This window comes from Otolemur garnettii, unplaced genomic scaffold, assembly GCF_000181295.1.
Source record: "Otolemur garnettii isolate 467f Iridium unplaced genomic scaffold, OtoGar3 scaffold00015, whole genome shotgun sequence".
In the NCBI taxonomy this organism is placed as follows: domain Eukaryota; kingdom Metazoa; phylum Chordata; class Mammalia; order Primates; family Galagidae; genus Otolemur; species Otolemur garnettii.
The window spans coordinates 21,662,102-21,679,956 of record NW_003852410.1 but is presented as its reverse complement, the minus strand read 5'-3'; the positions used below and the strand labels follow the sequence as shown (position 1 = coordinate 21,679,956).

Below are 17,855 nucleotides of genomic sequence, written 5' to 3'. Positions count from 1 at the left end.
AAACTACCTGAGGTAGTCACGTTGAATTTAGAAGTAGCCATGCCTTGAATATGAATAAATATATTTTTTATTCAACTAATAAAACCCACTCTACATATTGGTATTTTTGGTCAATACCATCAATTCTATTGTTTGTTTGTTTTTTGTTTTTTGAGGTTTTTTTTGAGGCAGAGTTTCACTTTGTTGCCCTTGGTAGAGTGCCCTGGCATCACACAGTTCACAGCAACCTCCAACTCCTGAGCTTAAGCGACTCTCTTGCCTCAGCCTCCTGAGTAGCTGGGACTACAGGCGCCCCCCACAACGCCTGGCTACCATCAGTTCTATTTTTGCAGTAATTCTTTCAGTGGAACTACAGGGTACAAGTGTAGAACTTAGAGGATTATGTAACCCTGAATAACTGCTTGCCTGCCCTTGCAGGGCTGGGAGAAGCCAGCGATCTTTAACACCAGAACCCCAGGGTTACTGGGGGACACAGAAACTAAGCCAGAAAAACACAATGTGGTGTGCGGTTACTAGGAAGTTAGGCATTCTTATTTTCCCCCCAAGTTATCTCCATTTGCTTCAGATTCTTCACAGCCCTCCATTTAACACCCTCTCGCAGCACGGTGCAAAACAAATCTGTCAGCTGCAAATATGGCCATAACGTCTTTTTCCCCAATTACTAAGGAAACAAAGTGAACAGCAGAGAAAACACCTCCAGAAAGACCAGACTGCTCTGCTGTCACTCTCTGTGCTATGACTGTGACTCTCTACTTGAGATTCTTTGGATCCCACCCGGCTCACGGGGTAATTTTCCTGGATAAATCAGAGGTAGTGACACCACGCAGACGACCCATTCCCATTTATTGGCCCTTAGATTCATGGGTTCTTGGCAGATGGTATCTCCTCCTGAAGAGGGGAATTTTGGAAATGTGTGAGGGTGTCTTCTGAAGACAGAGAGGAAAAGGATTGTCAGAGCATTAGAAAGCAAGACTGGGATTTGGTAGGCAGGGCCTCAAGACGAGCATGACTCAGGACTGTCCCAGGTACAGTAAATGAAACCCCAAGAATCTGAGCCAAGAACTTTGCCTCATTTCACATATAAATACAAAGTACAATGTTATAGTTCTGATGCATGGAGACATGCTGAATTATGTACCGTTAGAAGAAATTATTACTTTGTTTTGACTGTAACTTTTTTACTAAGAGTTACCATTTCAGAAAACTGCCTCCCCTACAGAGACCAATGACACCTGGTTTCGGCACCCATTCAATGCACGGCAGCAGTCACTTTGACAGCTGACTTAGTCACAGTGATTCTATGTATAGGTCTGAGCAGCAGACTACTCCCTTAATTCTTCTAGAACCTTACTATTTAAAGTGCAGCAGTACTGGCATCACGGGGAGCTTGTTAAAAATGCAAAATTCCAAGCAAAATGCAAAATTCCAAGCCTAGCAGCAGAGCCGCTGAATCAGAATCTGCATTTTAATATGGTCCCCAGGAAGAACGTGCTGGCCTGGTGACCTGTGCCCAAGCGTGTACTACACACACTGCTATTATTATTATTATTTATTAGATTACTTTCATTTTATTTTTATTTTCCATAGATTCTATTTGAGCCACTATAAAACTTTAAAAATCAGGTATATTAATAGCATGTATTATCTACTAATTTCATTTAAGGAGAAAGGAAAACATTACAAATAGTTATTACAAAACAGAGAGGAACTGAGTTGAGAACTACTACTGACTAAGCAACTTCACATGGCCAGCTCTGTCTGTAGCTTTACTCCTCTACACTATCCCTAGCTCCAGGAAAATAGATGAACTGCAGGTGAATGCACGGGAATAAATGTGAATTTTCCCTGATTATTATTTTTGCACCCCAAATTGTCCTCATAGAGGCAATGTGACACTATGTCACTAAAACATGGCATCTAATGCAATTTGCCTCTCACAGATGGAACCATTTGGAAAGACATAATCCCTCTGAGACCCAAATAGCCGTGTCTCCAAGAGAAAACCAATGCTCCATGAATGCTCTTCTTGAACAGTCCTTTTATGTGCTAAAGCGTTTCACCTACTGTCTCTCACAAAGAAATACGCCTTCACTTTTATCAAATAAGGTTTTGTTTTGAACTGAAACAAAGACAAGATTGGATTTTCCCAGGATATAATAAAATGGACCTGGGTCCCCTATTCCCAACTGCCAGTAACTCGAACACATTTCACCTTCCAATCCTCTCTCCTAAATCTTTCTTCTTATTTCCTTATTTCAGTTAATGATCCCTTCACCCACCCCTTCAAAAAAAATGCATCCCAATTTCCTAATTCTACAGTAAAATATCATTGAGAATTAATTATATGCCAGGCCATAGCTGACAATGAGATAGATAAAAGAGACACTCCCCCTGATGGGAAGCTCACAAGCAAGGATAAACGCCTCGTCTGGTTACAGAGTCTGGAGTATTTAAAGTCATCCTTGAATTCTCTCTCTCACTTGCTTCCTAAATTGAATTGTCAGGACCTGTTAACATGTGTATTTTTGAGACACACATCTGTTTCAATACTCCATCAGCACCTAGTTATCTAACAAACGTAATTAGCTGCACTTAACTAACTAGAGCAATTAACTGAAATTTTTTTCAAACGATTTTTAGGAAAAGAGGTTTTCACAAGTCAAGAAGCTAAGGGAAGGAATATGGGATATCTGTTACTTTTACCTGCTAGGAATATATTTCTGCTGCTTCAGTCCTCAGCACCTGTTTTCTTCTGGGGATCCATATCGCATTCCCTCCCCCAAATCCGTGCACGCGGTTTCAATTAGATTGACCCTGCAACCTTGGCAAATGAGATGGCCCACAGTCCTGCTTTGCCTATTACAATGATAGGAGGGCTTGGAAACAAGGGAGTCGCAGGACCCAAGCTAGGCCAATGAGATTTAAACCTGGGACTTTGTTGGAAAAATGTTAAAGTAGGATTTTACTGCAAATGCAGAATAGCCCAGACAGTGTCTATATGCTTAAGGGGCAAAGATCTTCCTTGAGAATTAAATGAATACAAAAGAGAAAACCTAGGGACAGAGAAGGCTTGAGTCTTGGTGACACACTCTTTGCTTAAAAATCCCTCTCCTGCATGGGTAGAGTGACTCACGCTTGTAATCTTAGCACTTTGTGAGGCCGAGAAAGAAGGAATGCTTGAGGCCAGGAGTTCAAGACCAGCCTGAGCAAAAGCAAGAAATAGAAAAATTAGTCAGATGTGGTGACACACACCTATAGTCCCAACCACTCAGAAGGCTGAGGCAGGAAGATCAGTTGAGCCTAATAGTCATGAGGTTGTTGTAATAAGCTATGATGACACCACCACACTCTAGCCCAGGCGAAAGAGCCAGAGCCTATCTCAAAAAATTTTAAAATAGGGCAGTGCCTACGGCTCAAAGGAGTAGGGCGCTGGCCCCATATGCCGGAAGTGGCGGGTTCAAACCCAGCCCCAGCTAAAAACTGCAAAAAAAAAAATTAAAAAATAAAAAATAAATAAATAAAAAGCCCTCTCCTGATACATCTCCACTCTGTTTTTTTGTTCGTTCGTTTGTTTGTTTGTTTGGCTTTAGCCAGAGGGTATTGGCTTTTACACTTTAACACAGATATTTTAAAGTTTTTTTTTTTTAATTATGAAGTTTTATTTAAAAAATAATAATTAGAACCAGATCTACAAACTTTAATCACTGTAACAGTCTGTCAAAAATTGATATTTGGGCCAGGCATGGTGACTCACATCTGTAATCACAGCACTTTGGGAGGCCAAAGAGGGGATTGCTTAAGGTTGGGCATTTGAGACTACCCTGAGCAACACAGTAAGACTCTGTCTCTATAAGAAAGTAAGAAAAAGTAGCCAGGTGGGATGGCACACACCTGTAGTCCCAAACACTTGGGAGAATGGATTAGGAGGACTGCTTGACCCCATGAGTTTGAGGTTGCTGTGAGCTATGATGGTGCCACTGCACTCCAGCCTGGGTAACAAAGCAAGACCTCGTTTCAGAAAAAAATTATATTTGGGGAGGCGCCTGTGGCTCAGCAGGTAGGGCACTGGCCCCATATACGGAGGGTGGTGGGTTCAAACCCGGCCACTGCCAAACTGCAACAAAAAAAATAGCCAGGTATTGTGGTGGGCGCCTGTAGTCCCAGCTACTTGGGAGGCGGCAGCAAGAGAATCACCCTCCCAGTTGGAGGTTGCTGTGAGCTGTGTGACGCCAGGACACGCTACCAAGGGTGACAAAGTGAGATTCTGTCTCTACACACACAAAAAAAATATTTGAAATGATGCCTAAAAAATACCATGATATAACACTATTGATATTCTGAATAGTAAAAGACAAAATTCCTATCAATATACCCCCACTTACTAAACTAGCAAAATGTGTTCCTAATTTTATACTGTCTGAAGCAGTGATTTTCAACTGGTGTGCTGTGGTATACCAGTGTGCCATGAGAGGATCATAGGTGAGTGGAAAAAAATTTTTAAAGATCATTAATTAAATTATTTTTTAAAGATGTTCAAAGCACAGTAAGTATATTCTTTTTTTTTTCTTTTGAGCAACATAACTTAGTGTGGCCCAGAAGTTTAAGTACCATGTGATAAAACAGCCTGAAAAACACTAGTCGAAAGAGACCATCCTTAGAGTATTTGTCAGGATGCTGGTGCCTTAGGAAAAAAAAGAGTGACCAGCAAAATTGTATGACGAAATCTAAAGATCATGTTCCCCTCTTAGAAAATCAAATGTCTATTAGTATGTTAAAAGCTCTGTGATGGTCTACATTTAGGAAACTAATTTCCATCTTTAACCACATAACTTTTCCTTTATAATTATTCTTTTTGGTGATATACTTTTAGATACAACATGTTCTATCTAATGGAACATTAGGCTAACACTGAACTAGAGGGCACATCAGCTCCACTTCAGACACCCTTCCACTGCTGTTCTCCTCAGTTTGCTGCTGTATTGATAAAAATGAAAGAACTTTGATTTACCAAATCTAACCGAATTTAAATCTCACCATCCCAGCATATCCCAAAATAGTATCCTTCCAGAAGTTGCACTGTCAGAATCATGTTACAGTTCTCAATTTTATATTTGAGACTGTTGTGGCTACCAGTGTTTACATCTGAACAAAAAGAAAATGCTGTATGTAACTGAACAGAAATCATTCCAGAAATAGGTGCCTAAACCAGTTCCAACCTAACTTAGCTTCTAGTAGGTGCTGAAGCTCTGCTGTTTGCAATCAAATAGCTATTATTAAAGCAAAGTCAAAGTGCTACATTTCAGAACAGAATAAAATTCAAGTTGTAGCTAATTACTCCAGAGTTGAAACTTAAATATTCCGTATTTGTGATTTAATTATGTGACTCTAATGCTGCTTGAGCTGAATCAAGTAGACAAGTGCAGGTACATGAGATTTTTTTTTAAAATGTGATCTGGATACTAACTTAGCCACACTGAAACAGAACTCAAGCAACAAGTACTCACTGAGAACTCTGAATGTCAGAACACTCCACACAAATCCAGATCTTAGTCAACAGGTTATGGTAGTATTTATTCATTCATTCATTCTTACTTGTTTACATGCATCAACTTATTCATTTAGCAACCCAATTGGAAACAATTGGGTTTCCAGGGACCTGAGGCATAAAATTTAGCACAAGAATGGGCCATGTTTTCAAGAAGGACAAACGAGCTTATGAAGACACTGAAAATCTGAAGAAGTGAGAGGAATGCCCATAATCATAATTGTAATTTCTTGGAATACCTTTAATGCCTTATTTGAAACTTCTTTTTTTTAAAGGGTTAAATCCAACCTGAAGCAGCTACAGTTACTACCTTTACATAAATACTTAATATGTATCAGACATTGCACTCAACAGTGGACTCTGAGCAAATCACTCAACTTTCCACGCCATGGTTTACTCTATAGGAACAAGGGGGTAACAGTATCTATGTCACCAGGCGGTCATGAAGATGAACTGAAATGGTCTATACAACAGGCTTTGAAAAATGCCTGTCAAGTGTTAAGTGCCCGAAAATATGTACTGTTCTCATCACACTACTCTGGGTTCATTCTCAGAACAACTCCAAAGGGTGGCTTTAATCAAGTCCATTTTAAAAGACTAAACCAAACCCTGGTAAGCCAACCTCAGGGGGCAGAGAGCAAAAAGGACTCACCCTAATCCCTTAACCAAGACAGCAGCTTCAGCTGGGCGTGGTGGCTCACACCTGTAATCCTAGCACTCTGGGAGGCCAAGATTGCCTGAGCTCACAGGTTTGAGACCAGCAAGAGCCAGAGTGAGACCTCATCTCTAAAAAATAGGCGGCATTACGATGGGTACCTGTAGTCTCAGCTACTTGGGAGGCTGAGGCAAGAGAATTGCTTAAGCCCAAGAGTTTAAGGTTGCTGTGAGCTGTGACACCACAGTACTGTATGGAGAGCGACAAAATAAGACTCTGTCTCAAAAAAAAAAAAAAAAAAAAAGACCGCGGCTTCAACACCAATGGCCGATTTTGGCTGAAGATTTGATTCCTCTCCAGCCATATTTAGAAAAAATGTGTGCATGTGCAAGAGACAGAGAGAGAGAAAGGTTTTCTTTGTTACCCAAGCTACAATCCAGTGGCATCCTCACAATTCATTGCTATTTCAAACTCCCAGGCTCCCAATCTCCCAAGTAACTGGTACTACAGGTACACACGACCATGCCTGCCTCATTTTTTTTTTTTTTAATTTTTTGTAGAGCTGGGGTCTCACTCTTGCTCAAGCTGGTCTAGAACTCCTGGCCTTAAGCAATCCTCCTGCCTCGGCCTCCCAAAGTGTTAGGATTATAGGCATAAGACACTACACCTGGCCTACCTGGAAACCCTTCTGTTGTAAATAGCAAGTGTCCTGACACTTTCCTCTACCTCATGTTACTGTGACTAATCCCTAAGCTGCAATTCTCAAAGCAAGGCCCTCTAATGGGTAATAAAACAAATGTACTGAAAGGCAGAAATCTGTGATTTACAACCAAAGACTTCCACAATAAAATACTGCAATTACTACTCACTACTCTGGCTGGCTGTCTCTCTGAACAGGCTGAGATAATTGGTTTTCTTTATATTTTATTTTTCCTACCGAATGACTTTTTGTATGTGTGTATGGTTTGTAACTACTACATTAGGATACAAAATGAGAAATTTCTTTTGTAAGTAAGCTCGCTTCATGCTCAAGGGACTATTTAGTAAATTAGATGGGCATTTATTACAGAAAATTATGCAAGGAGAATATAAGAGAGAAGAAGGTCCTCCACCTAATAATCTTATTAACACATAAATTCCATGTGAAATCCATTTTCATATATTCCCCAGGACAATCCTCTTCAACAAAGGTAACTGGTGAAATGAGAAAAAGGAGAATCAAAGAAAACTGCATTAAAGGAAGGAAGACAAAATGGAAATGAGTATAGGAGAAGAGAGGTATTTGGGGTGGGAGACTGTTGAGAGAAAGACCAGGACGGATTCAGGTGTCACTCCCATCAAATGATGCGGAGATTTGCCCGTCTCATCTTACAGAGACTGCAGAGTTCACACTGACAGAAGTGACTGTAAGGACACCGGGAACCAAAGGAAAATAGAAAGGACGTCCTGAATACCCTCCCCCTTTACTTCTCCTGGCTGCAGGGACCTTGTACTTTGCACCTGCTTAGAATGACACTCCCATCCTGGTTCTTTTTTTGTTTGTTTTGTTTTTTAAAAAATGATACTGTTTTATTGCTACCTGCAAGTGAGGCCTGCATGGGGTGGTAGGTGTGCTGGGCTCAGGGGATGTGTGGGCTCTGAGAAGGGGTTGATGATGGGAGCTGGAAGGAAATGGGGTGGGTTTGGAGGCCAGGTGGGGTCCTCACATCCGCTTGTGAGGATGGGCAGCCTTGAGAAAGGACTCATGACAAGCTACAGCCATGCCTCCGATAAGATTAAGGAATTCTTGGAAATCTAACTGCCCATCAGAGTTGAGGTCCAGTCTCTTCATCATGCAGTCAAGCACGCCAGGGTCCTTCTGATTCTTTGTGAAGGCAGCCAGCTCTGTGTTCATGAAGTTCAGGAACTCAGTCTTGGACAGGGTGTAGCTGTAGCCATCCTTTCCAGCATACTTCTGGAACACAGCGATCAGGGACTCGGTCTCAGTGGGGCTGGGGACTTTTGCCATGCTGGAGTTGAGTGAGGTACCGAGGCTGTGGCTGAGAGCGGCGCGGCGAGCTGTGATCAGACTAGCCCCCATCCTGGTTCTTTAAAGGACCAACTCATTTCTAAGGTCTCAATCACACCATTTCTCTTCAGAGAATTTATAATCTGAAATTATCAAGTTTATTCATTTACGAACTTTCTTTTTTAAGGCTCACCATGTATTGCAAACGGATAAATGGAACTGATGAGGCCTCTTGTAAGGATGGAGAAAGCATTAGAAAGCCATTCAACATATGAACTGTTGGGAAAGACCTAAACAGATTTTATTTCCTGTGCAGACTCCAGGGCTCAGCTCTAGCTGCATGCTGCGCTGGAAAGTTAGTTGTCTCTATCAACATCCAGACCACTGGGAAAGAGCCCTGGGCTTGATTTGTGATGGCTGCCAAGAGTGCAGCCACTAGCATCAGTGTTTTATTCACCCTTTACTCATCCTCCACCACCTCCTGCTTTCCTTGTTCCCACCCTGCACAAGCAAATTGGCCCCTTCTCAAGGTAGGGCAGAGCCTAGCACTGTACTTCTTAAAGCCTTCCAATGCTTCCTTTTCTCCCTCACAATAAAATCCAATGGACAGGGGCTGGGCACGGTGGCTCACACCTGTAATCCTAGCACTCTGGAAGGCTAAGGCAGGAAGATCCCTCAGGCTTAAGGAGTTCAAGACCAGCCTAAGCAAGAGTGAGACCCCGTCTCTACTAAACACAGAAAAATTAGCCGGATAGAATGGCACATGCCTACAGTCTCAGCTACTCAGAAGGCTGAAGCACAAAGATCATCTGAACTCAAGAGTTTGGGTTCAAACTCTGTGGGCTATGATGACGCCACAGCACTCTACCCAGGGTGACAGAGTGAGACTCTTATCTCAAAAAAAAAAAAAAAAAAAAATCCAACAGACAGTTACCATCTCCCTTCTCTCCCACCGCATGGGCTCCACCTGCACTAGCCTTCTTGATACTCTTCAAACACAACAAGCCCAGTCCTCTCTTCCTATGTTAGAAGTATTTTCCTCCATCAGCAACACCCTCTGCCCCCAAATGTTGGTGTTCCCCAGAGCCCTCTGTTCACTGAGGCAGAGAAAGGAAACCACAGACGGCAAAAAGGGAGGTTGAGGCTCAATATGGCACAACAACCCTGCCCAACTTTACTGATTATCTTCTATACTCTCAAACATTCAGTAAGAATTTAATACAGGTAAAAAGAAGTGAAGTAAGATCAAGAAACTGCCATTAAGATTATCATTCAGTATGATCGCTGTTGAACACATATACATTTGATTTTGTTTGGGGTTTAAACATAAGGGAGCCAGGTTGTCTGCTCTTGGTAGCAGACAGCTACCAAGGGTAGCATTTTGCCGAAACCGAAATGAGAGATTATAATGTTAACGAAGGGAGAGGGGCAGAGCGCAGCAGCCCCACCCCCATGCCTCCACAGGTGTTCAAGCTTCCAGCTGCAACTCAGGCCTGGCTTTCCGGTTAATTATTTTGTGAGAACTGAAAATGTTTATACATTTCTGCATGCCTAGGCAAGTCCTCAGAGAAAAAGAATTCCATCTCAGAGCCATTTTCCGTGGGGAGCACATGAAGCTAAACTGCCATGTCTTAGCATGGGGCACTGTTCTCCTACACCAATATCCACGTGCACATGCTGTCCCTCACGCTCAGCAGGAAGCTGCTCAACTGTAGGGTGACCAGACATCCCGCTTTTGAACAATTTGTCCCGCGTCCTGTGGTGTTTTAAAAAAGTCCCGATTTTTGGAAAGGATGCACGAACAGGCAGGAGAACAGGAAGGGAATATACGGTTTTCGGCTGCCATGTGGCTACTTGAGTTTTATATTATTTTTGTTAATTTTATAATGTTAAATGTAATAAGAACAAATAATTGTTGAGAAGCGATTATTGAGAAAGAACTGCTTATCAAAGTTTGCATTGTTGTCAGGCCCTGCCCTGCCCCGTTTCCTGGCGCCCTCCCCTCCCATGTTGTCCCATGTTACCAATGTTAAAAACTGGTCACCCTACTCAACTATCACTGTACCAGGGGCCTCCCTCACCATCAGTTTCTGACATTTCATCCATTCCTTATAACACTATCCACTTAGGTTATATTTTACTGTCTATTTCCTCCTTCCACTCTTCCCAGTCTCCACTCAACATGTTAACTCCTTTAGGGAAGGAATTTTATCCTTTATCATTGCCAACCTGGCTTTACAACCTCATATTTCGCTTCCTTCCTACCAGATACCAACCATAAGCTGAATTTCCCAGTTTGAAACATTGTAGAAAGCCACATAAAAATATATATATATTATATTTTTTGAGACAGAGTCTCACTTTGTTACCCTCCATAGAGTGCTGTGGCATCACAGCTCAGAGCAACCTCAAACTCTTGGGCTTAAACAATTCTCTTGCCTCAGCCTCCCAAGTAGCTGGGACTATACAGGTGCCCGCCACAACACCTGGCTATTTTTTTGTTGCAGTTGTCCTTGTTTAGCTGGCCTAGGCTGGGTTTGAACCCAACAGTCTCACTGTGGCTGGTGCCATAACCACTGTGCTATGGGTACCAAGCCATAAGAATACATTTAGATTCTCAACAAAAATCAGTGCATCTGCAGGGCATAGTGGCTCATGCCTGTAATCCTAGCACTCTGGGAGGCTGAGGCTGTTGGACTACCTAAGCTGACAGGTTCAAGACCAGCCTGAGGAAGAGCAAGACCTCATCTCTAAAAATAGCTGGGTGTTGTGGCCGGTGCCTGTACTCTCAGCTACTTGGGAGGCTAAGGCAAAAGAATCACTTGAGCCCAAGAGTTTGAGGTTGCTGTGAGCTAAGATGCCACAGCACTCTACTGAGGGCAACAATGTGAGACTCTGTCTCAAAACAACAGCAACAAAAAAAAACAATGACTCCTTATGAAATGGTTGACATAGCCCTTAAATAAACAGCAAATTTTATATAAATTTTATAAAATTTGTATTATCATCTCACTGAATTATTATTTGGAATAGTACACAAGTTGATCCATTAATGTTCTAAATACTTAATGTTGTGATTTTTTTCAGGTAACAGTCCTGATAATTAGCAGGAATCAACAAATCAAAAATGACTATACCATGTCACACAAGAAACCCTCAAAAGGCTGGAAAACATAAATGTCTAGGGTCTAGAGATTTCACAAAATGTCTTTACCCTAAGCTGTTTCTTTAACTGCCTCTAAGTCAATACATGTGTTAATTAAATACAAAGTACAAATGTGAATACATCTAAGATGCAGCACTGAACTTCAGGCCACCAAAACTGTCAAGTCACCCCCACAACCCTACAGAACATGAAGAACCTGGAATCACTCACTCGACAGCCCCTTCTTAACATACAGAGGCCACCATCAGGAGGCTTGTGACCAACTGGAGAGACAAAATTATGCCCACAATATTGCCTAGGGGCAGTTTATAAAAACAGGTTTAACAGTATTAATGGTTGGCTTTGTGTTAAGTGTTGTTCCCATAGTAGTTAATTTTCATAAAAGCTCTATGGGATTTTCATTTGCCCTCAGTTTACTAATGAAAAAAAACTGAGGTCCCAGTAGATAAACTAACTTGTCTAAAATTGCGCAATTCCTAAGTTCAAAAGCCTGAACTAAAATCCAAGTAGCTTTCAATACAAGGTTCACTTTTTCTCGTTTTCTTTTTCCCTGTCACACATATGGCTCCCTTGAGGTTCCACGACAGACTCCAAATCAATGCACTTTTACTCTGGGACTGAGAAAGATGCAACGAGGAAGGGCTTGAATAAAAACTTCACTTGCCAAAAAACAATCTCTGGTGGACCCAGATTTTTCCTTTTTCTTCTTCACTGATGCTCAAATTGCAGCTGTACATTTCTAACAAAAAGATATATGAATCAGACAGCAAAAGAATAAAATAGAGGGGAAAACAGTTGAGAAATGGTTGCACTGGTAGCCGTGGTAAAATTTTAATTTGAACATTTTCTGAGAACAGATTTCAGCTTATGAAGCGCTATGCAAATCTTATGCAGATCCCACACAATGCCTGCATACATTCCCCCACGCCTGCTATTTCTTTTCTTTCTTTCTTTCTTTTTTTTTTTTTGCTCTCCCTAAGATGTGGCCCATTAGGAAATCCAAGCAGAAACCATGGCACTCTGATCACCCCCTGGCTCAGTGCTCTGGATGGAACATTTGCTATACTGGATATGACAAATCCGAAGAGGGGGTTCTGATCAGTATTCGGTACCTATGTTTACATACCAACCCACTGATACCCTGCAATGGCAGCATTAAATCCACACGTCAAGAGGAATTTGTGTACATATATTTTTCAAGTGTCAGCTCACTGCCTCAGCCTAGCTACAGGCAGTCTTTTGCCACCCTGCTTCTTTAGAAATCAAGGCACAAACACAACAAACCACTTCTTGGATGTATTCATTAGGCAGAAAGGCTTTTTCTAGTGGAGCCCAATGCCACCATAACGTTTGGGGGTCAACACTGTAATTTATCACAGGGCAACTGCAGGCTGCCCCAGGGGACAGCGCCCAGGTAGCACACGTGAGGCACGTAAGCAGTAAGGTAGAAATTTCAGAATACACTTGTGGAATCCTGGCCAGGTGCTGGTCTTACTCATGTCCTCCCACTTCCTAGAACAACCAAGCCCTTTCTTGCCTGGACTTTTTAGCTTATTGTTAAACTGCTCTTGACTGTCCTATATCAATCCCCTTTGTATCCCTCAGAGCTCAGCCTAAAGGTCCCCTTCTCTGGGAGTCCTTCCCAAGCTAAAGAAGGCAACCCATTTATTTTCTAACAGAGTGCTACAACCACCTGTAATTAGTTTATTTGTTTTACTTTTTTACCTCTTTCAGAATCTGAACTCCTTAAAAGCAGGAATTTGTTTGTCTTGGCAACCAGGGTATCTTCTCTAAAGCCTTAATGCACACTTACTCAAATAAATGAATGAATAAGCAGGTCTCCTTTTTTTATTTCTACTCTTAAAAGCTTGGATTTAACAGATTTCTTCCTTAGATCTGAGGTGCGAGGCTTACATCCTGCTAAGAAGAATGGAAGGTACCTGCCTTCATAGAATACTTGCAAGCAAAATCTGCAGCAAAGACACGCAGTTAGGCTGGAAGTGGTGGCCCACCCTCCAAGTTCAGGAGCACCAGGCTGCACTTGACAATTTACCTCATTTGGCCTTCAAGTTTCTCCCTACTGTTTAGTCCATAAAGTGGTGGGGCATGGGAGCACTGGCTTTCAGTCTTTGCTGCTATCTGCGCTTCATAACTACCACACCAGAAGATGGGCAAATCTGACAACCGCTCCAATGCTGAGTGAGTTTTATAGGGGAATGAACACCACCAGGCATTTGCAGGACCCAGAAGTCAAGTATACAGTGAGGACCCAAGTCAATTATCTGTTCAAATGCTAGCAACTTTTCTCACTGATTAAAGACGCAATAAAAATGTATCTAAGAAAATTTAAATAAACTTCAGGTACCTTTTGTCTTGGATCAATTCCTATCTACCTACTGGTGAGTCAGCCAGCCTGGACCTTCCTCCTGAGTTCCGCCCATAAATCCAGCTGCCTCTTGGACACTGTTACTTGGGTATCTTGCAGGCATCTCAAACCCACAGAGTGCAAAACTTGCCAAAGGTTGCACCGATAGCAAGTGGCAGGTTAATTTCAGGTTTAGATGATACCAAAGAATATAGTGTCTCCCCCCTGGTTGATGGGGATGCCTGTGGGAAAATGGGAGGGGGGACGCTGGACCCATTTGCTTGGAAAATGAGCATGGGGAAAATGAGTTCTAGATCGCTAATAGTAATGAGGATTGTCAATAAAATGTTACCCATCCTCTCATTACTCTGGAAATTGTTAACTTCAGGGTTAGCTAGGGATTTCTTCAACACTGATGGGTTTAAAATAGTTTTAAGGAATTCACTTGCTTAGAATTCAGTGTGTGTGTGTGTGTTTTCTGGAAGGTGGTACAATCTGAACTGCCCTTTTTATCGCTTACTTTGCTTTTTAAGGGTCTCAGTTAATGAAGCATCTCCCAGCACATGAGGTGAGAAGAGGGAGAAGAAGGCAAGGCATTACCAATCACTACTTTAATAATCCTCACAGGAAAATGCCATTTTGTGAGCAACAGTCTACAAGTCCACCGCCCACCTGGTCTGCCTCGTTTCTTTTATAGCTTAGTTCACCAACAGGAAAAAGGCTTGGTTATCCTCAGCCCTGAACTGAACTCTGGGTTCTTAGGAGACACTTCATTTGTACTTTATTTCCAAGTTTTGACTCATTTCAAATGCTCAGGCACAGTTGTGGCCAAATGAGCACCAGCCTAGGCATCAGTCAACTCAGCTGACCTGCCCAGGGAAGCCAGCCCCCTGCCCAGTGGGACACTCTCATTAGATTGGCTGTCATATATTGCTGCATGCCCCAAGCTTCTCAGGACTTCTGGAAACTGCTCCACCTGCCTTGTTTTTTCTGCCCTTGATCTTCTTTATCGCCAATTATCTTTGCCCAGAGAGAACATTTTGTGTTGATTTTTTAAAAAGATGTCTTGCTTTGTCACCCAGGCTGGAATGAGTGGCACAATAACAGGAATGCAGCCTCAACTCATGAGCTCAAATGATTCTCCCACCTTAGACTTCAGAATACAGAATACTAGGACTGTAGGTGAATGCCAACACACTTGTCAATTTATTTCTTCTCTCCCTCTCTCTCTAGAGAGAGAAAGAGGAAGTCTCACTATGTGAACTGGACTTTTTTTTCTTTTGACATCTGACTGAGCACCAAGAACTTCTGAGACAAGGGTCAATGGGACTTATAAGGTTTTTAAATTTAAGAAAGCTGTTCTACTCACTTCAATTTTCTTTTTCAACATTTTAATCAGTTCCTGAAAATTTCTGTGCACTTCAGACTACGACCGTGTAGATTCGCTTTTTCTTTAATGGCACAAGTAGCTAACACTTTGTAGAAATGCACCTATGTGGTGAGCTAGTATTTCCCCTTCTTTTCAGCCATCCACTAGACCCCATCTCACTCCATTCTGCAAGAGATGTGCACTGTGAGCCGCTCCTCATATTTACCTACCCTTCTCAATAATCCCTCTTTTCCTTCTAGACTCAAAACACAGCTTTCTCCTGCTGTACAAACTCCTCTGTGGCTTTCCCAAATCCCCAATCAATTAAAAATGGCTCTGCCCGGCTGAATTTCTGGAGACCTTTGCTGAGGTTAAGGATCAGACACAATTCATCTTATATTACTTTCACACAAATACTAGCTAGGACAATCATGCAGAGAATTTCAGGATCTTTTATAAAAACTTTCATTCTCATGGTTTTAAGTCAAGCTGTATTCTTATCCAGGTCTATCTGAAGAAAAAAATGATTTATAAGCCTACATTTGGATACTAAAGTGTTACTTAATGTTTTTAGAGTGTTAGCTTACCTGAGTATTTTCCATATCCTAGAAAATTTAACAATACAGTTAGCATTCAGTGGCACACCAAGGCCAAATATGAAATTTACTGGAATTCTAATTAAATAGAGAGTGTCTTAGCAAACCCGCAAGAGGTGGGATACCAGGAAGACACCTCAGCCCCTAAAAGGCAAATGTGAGGGCTGGCTGGTGGCTAACACCTCTAATCCTAACACTCTAGGAGGATGAGGTGGGCCCTTGAGCTCAGGAGTTCAGATCAGCCAGAGCAAGATTGAGACCCCATCACTACTAAAAACAGAAAAACTAGCTGGGCATTGTGGTGGGTGCCTGTAGTCCCAGCTTCTCAGGAGGCTGAGGCAGAAGGATCATTTCAACCTAAAAGCTTGAGGTTATTATGAGCTGTAACACCACATCACTCTACCAGGGAATCAGAGTGAGCCTCTGTTTAAAAAAAAAAAGCAACTGTAAGGCTGGGTGTGGTTGCTTATATCTGTAATCTCAACAGTTTGGGAGCCAAGGTGGCAGGATCCCTTGAGGCCAGGAGTTTGAGACCAGGCTGGGAAATGTAGCAAGACTCCATCACTTAAAAAAAAAAAAAAATTAGCATGTTGGCATATGCCTGTAGTCTTGGCTACAAGGGAAGCTGAGGTAGGAGAATCACTTGAGCCCAGGTGCTGGAGGCTGCAATGAGCTATGATCACACCATTGTACTCTAGCCTAGGCAACAGAACATGACCCTGTCTCTAAAAAATAAAATATAGAAACAGCAATTTGAGTGTACGCTGAAATTTTATACTTTAAAATGGTTAATTTTATGTTAAATGTGAATTTCACCCTATGCTTTACAAAAAGCAATTATACAAAGTGCAGGTCAGTCTAAACAACCTCTGATATTACTCTGTTATGCATGTGGGATCAGCCTATAGCTGCCATATTCAATCATAAAACCTCCAACCTATGGCCTTGAATAATTCTCAAGAACTAAATCATAATAGATTCTAGACATCTTCACATACCCCTAGATTACACGCATCATACCTTAATATATCACATTTTAAAGAATGCCATGGTGTGGAAGACAAATTTCAAAATCACTGATATGAAACAAACTGTCAAGTTTCTTGTTCAGGGAGGTGCCTGTGGCTCAAGGAGTAGGGTGCTAGCCCCATGTACTGGAGGTGGCGGGTTCAAACCCGGCCCCAGCCAAAAAAAGTTCCTTGTTCAGACATGGCAATGTATAGTTTTGGAGCTATTTGTTCTCTCAGAGAATCTAATAGGATATTAGCACTGATATTCTTATTAATTAACAAAGGAAAATTCTTACTGTGGAGATATAATTCCCTATCTGAGGTATGTTTCTATACATGTAATATGGTTTTGCATAAAGCCCCATCCTGAGTCTACAAGTAACAACTACTTCTGTAATATGCAAACTCTGACTGTATTCGTAAGAATATGCCTTCCAGCACTTCCTGTTCAACAGTTCGGCCAACTAAGTTTTACAGTTATCTTTTTCTAATCAATCTAATGAAAATATTAGCACTTTCATGTTTTGCTAGGAAAACCATTAGTAGATGGTATGCTGGTATGTTTAAATTTTACCTTGCTTTGTAAATGGAACTGAAAACAAACTAAACTTTACCAAAGAAAAAAACCAAAACTGAGGTTTCTGTCTGAAAGGACTAAAATTTAGGGTAAAAAAATAAAAAATGCTCTGAAATAGCAATCCATGACAACTGTTGACAGGAATGAGCAAAAACTAAGCAGAACTCTTAAAAAGCCTCACTGGAATATGTAGTGACTGTTCTAGAAAGAATAGTCACACCACAGCCTCTGCTGTCCCTGAAATTACACAGGCTCAGTCACTGACTTACTAAATGGGCACTAAGCACATCTTGGGTGCCAAGCACAGTGGTCTGGATGGGGAACTGTCAAAAATAAGCCAAAGTCCCCCCTTCTCAATGAGCTGGGAAACAAACCTGTCAGATGATAAAGACAGAGGAAAGTTTGGGATGATAGGAAGCCAGAACAGCCTGGAATAGAGTGAAAGATGGGAGTGACCCAGACATCAGAAGAGAAAGGAAAGAGATTTGGGGAGGAAAACGGAAATACAAAGGTCCTGAGACACAGTGAGCCTGGCAGGACCACTGCATTCTGCTGGCCACGGTG

At 41.8% G+C, this 17,855-nt stretch overlaps 1 protein-coding gene and 1 pseudogene across 5 annotated transcripts in view; both read right to left on the bottom strand.

The window, feature by feature from the left end:
* The window catches only part of MAGI1 (membrane associated guanylate kinase, WW and PDZ domain containing 1), a 682,664-nt gene that overhangs the window by 323,675 nt on the left and 341,134 nt on the right, over positions 1 to 17,855 (bottom strand). The gene's annotated exons all lie outside the window — the stretch shown is intronic.
* LOC105886577 lies at positions 7,753 to 8,822 on the bottom strand (annotated as a pseudogene).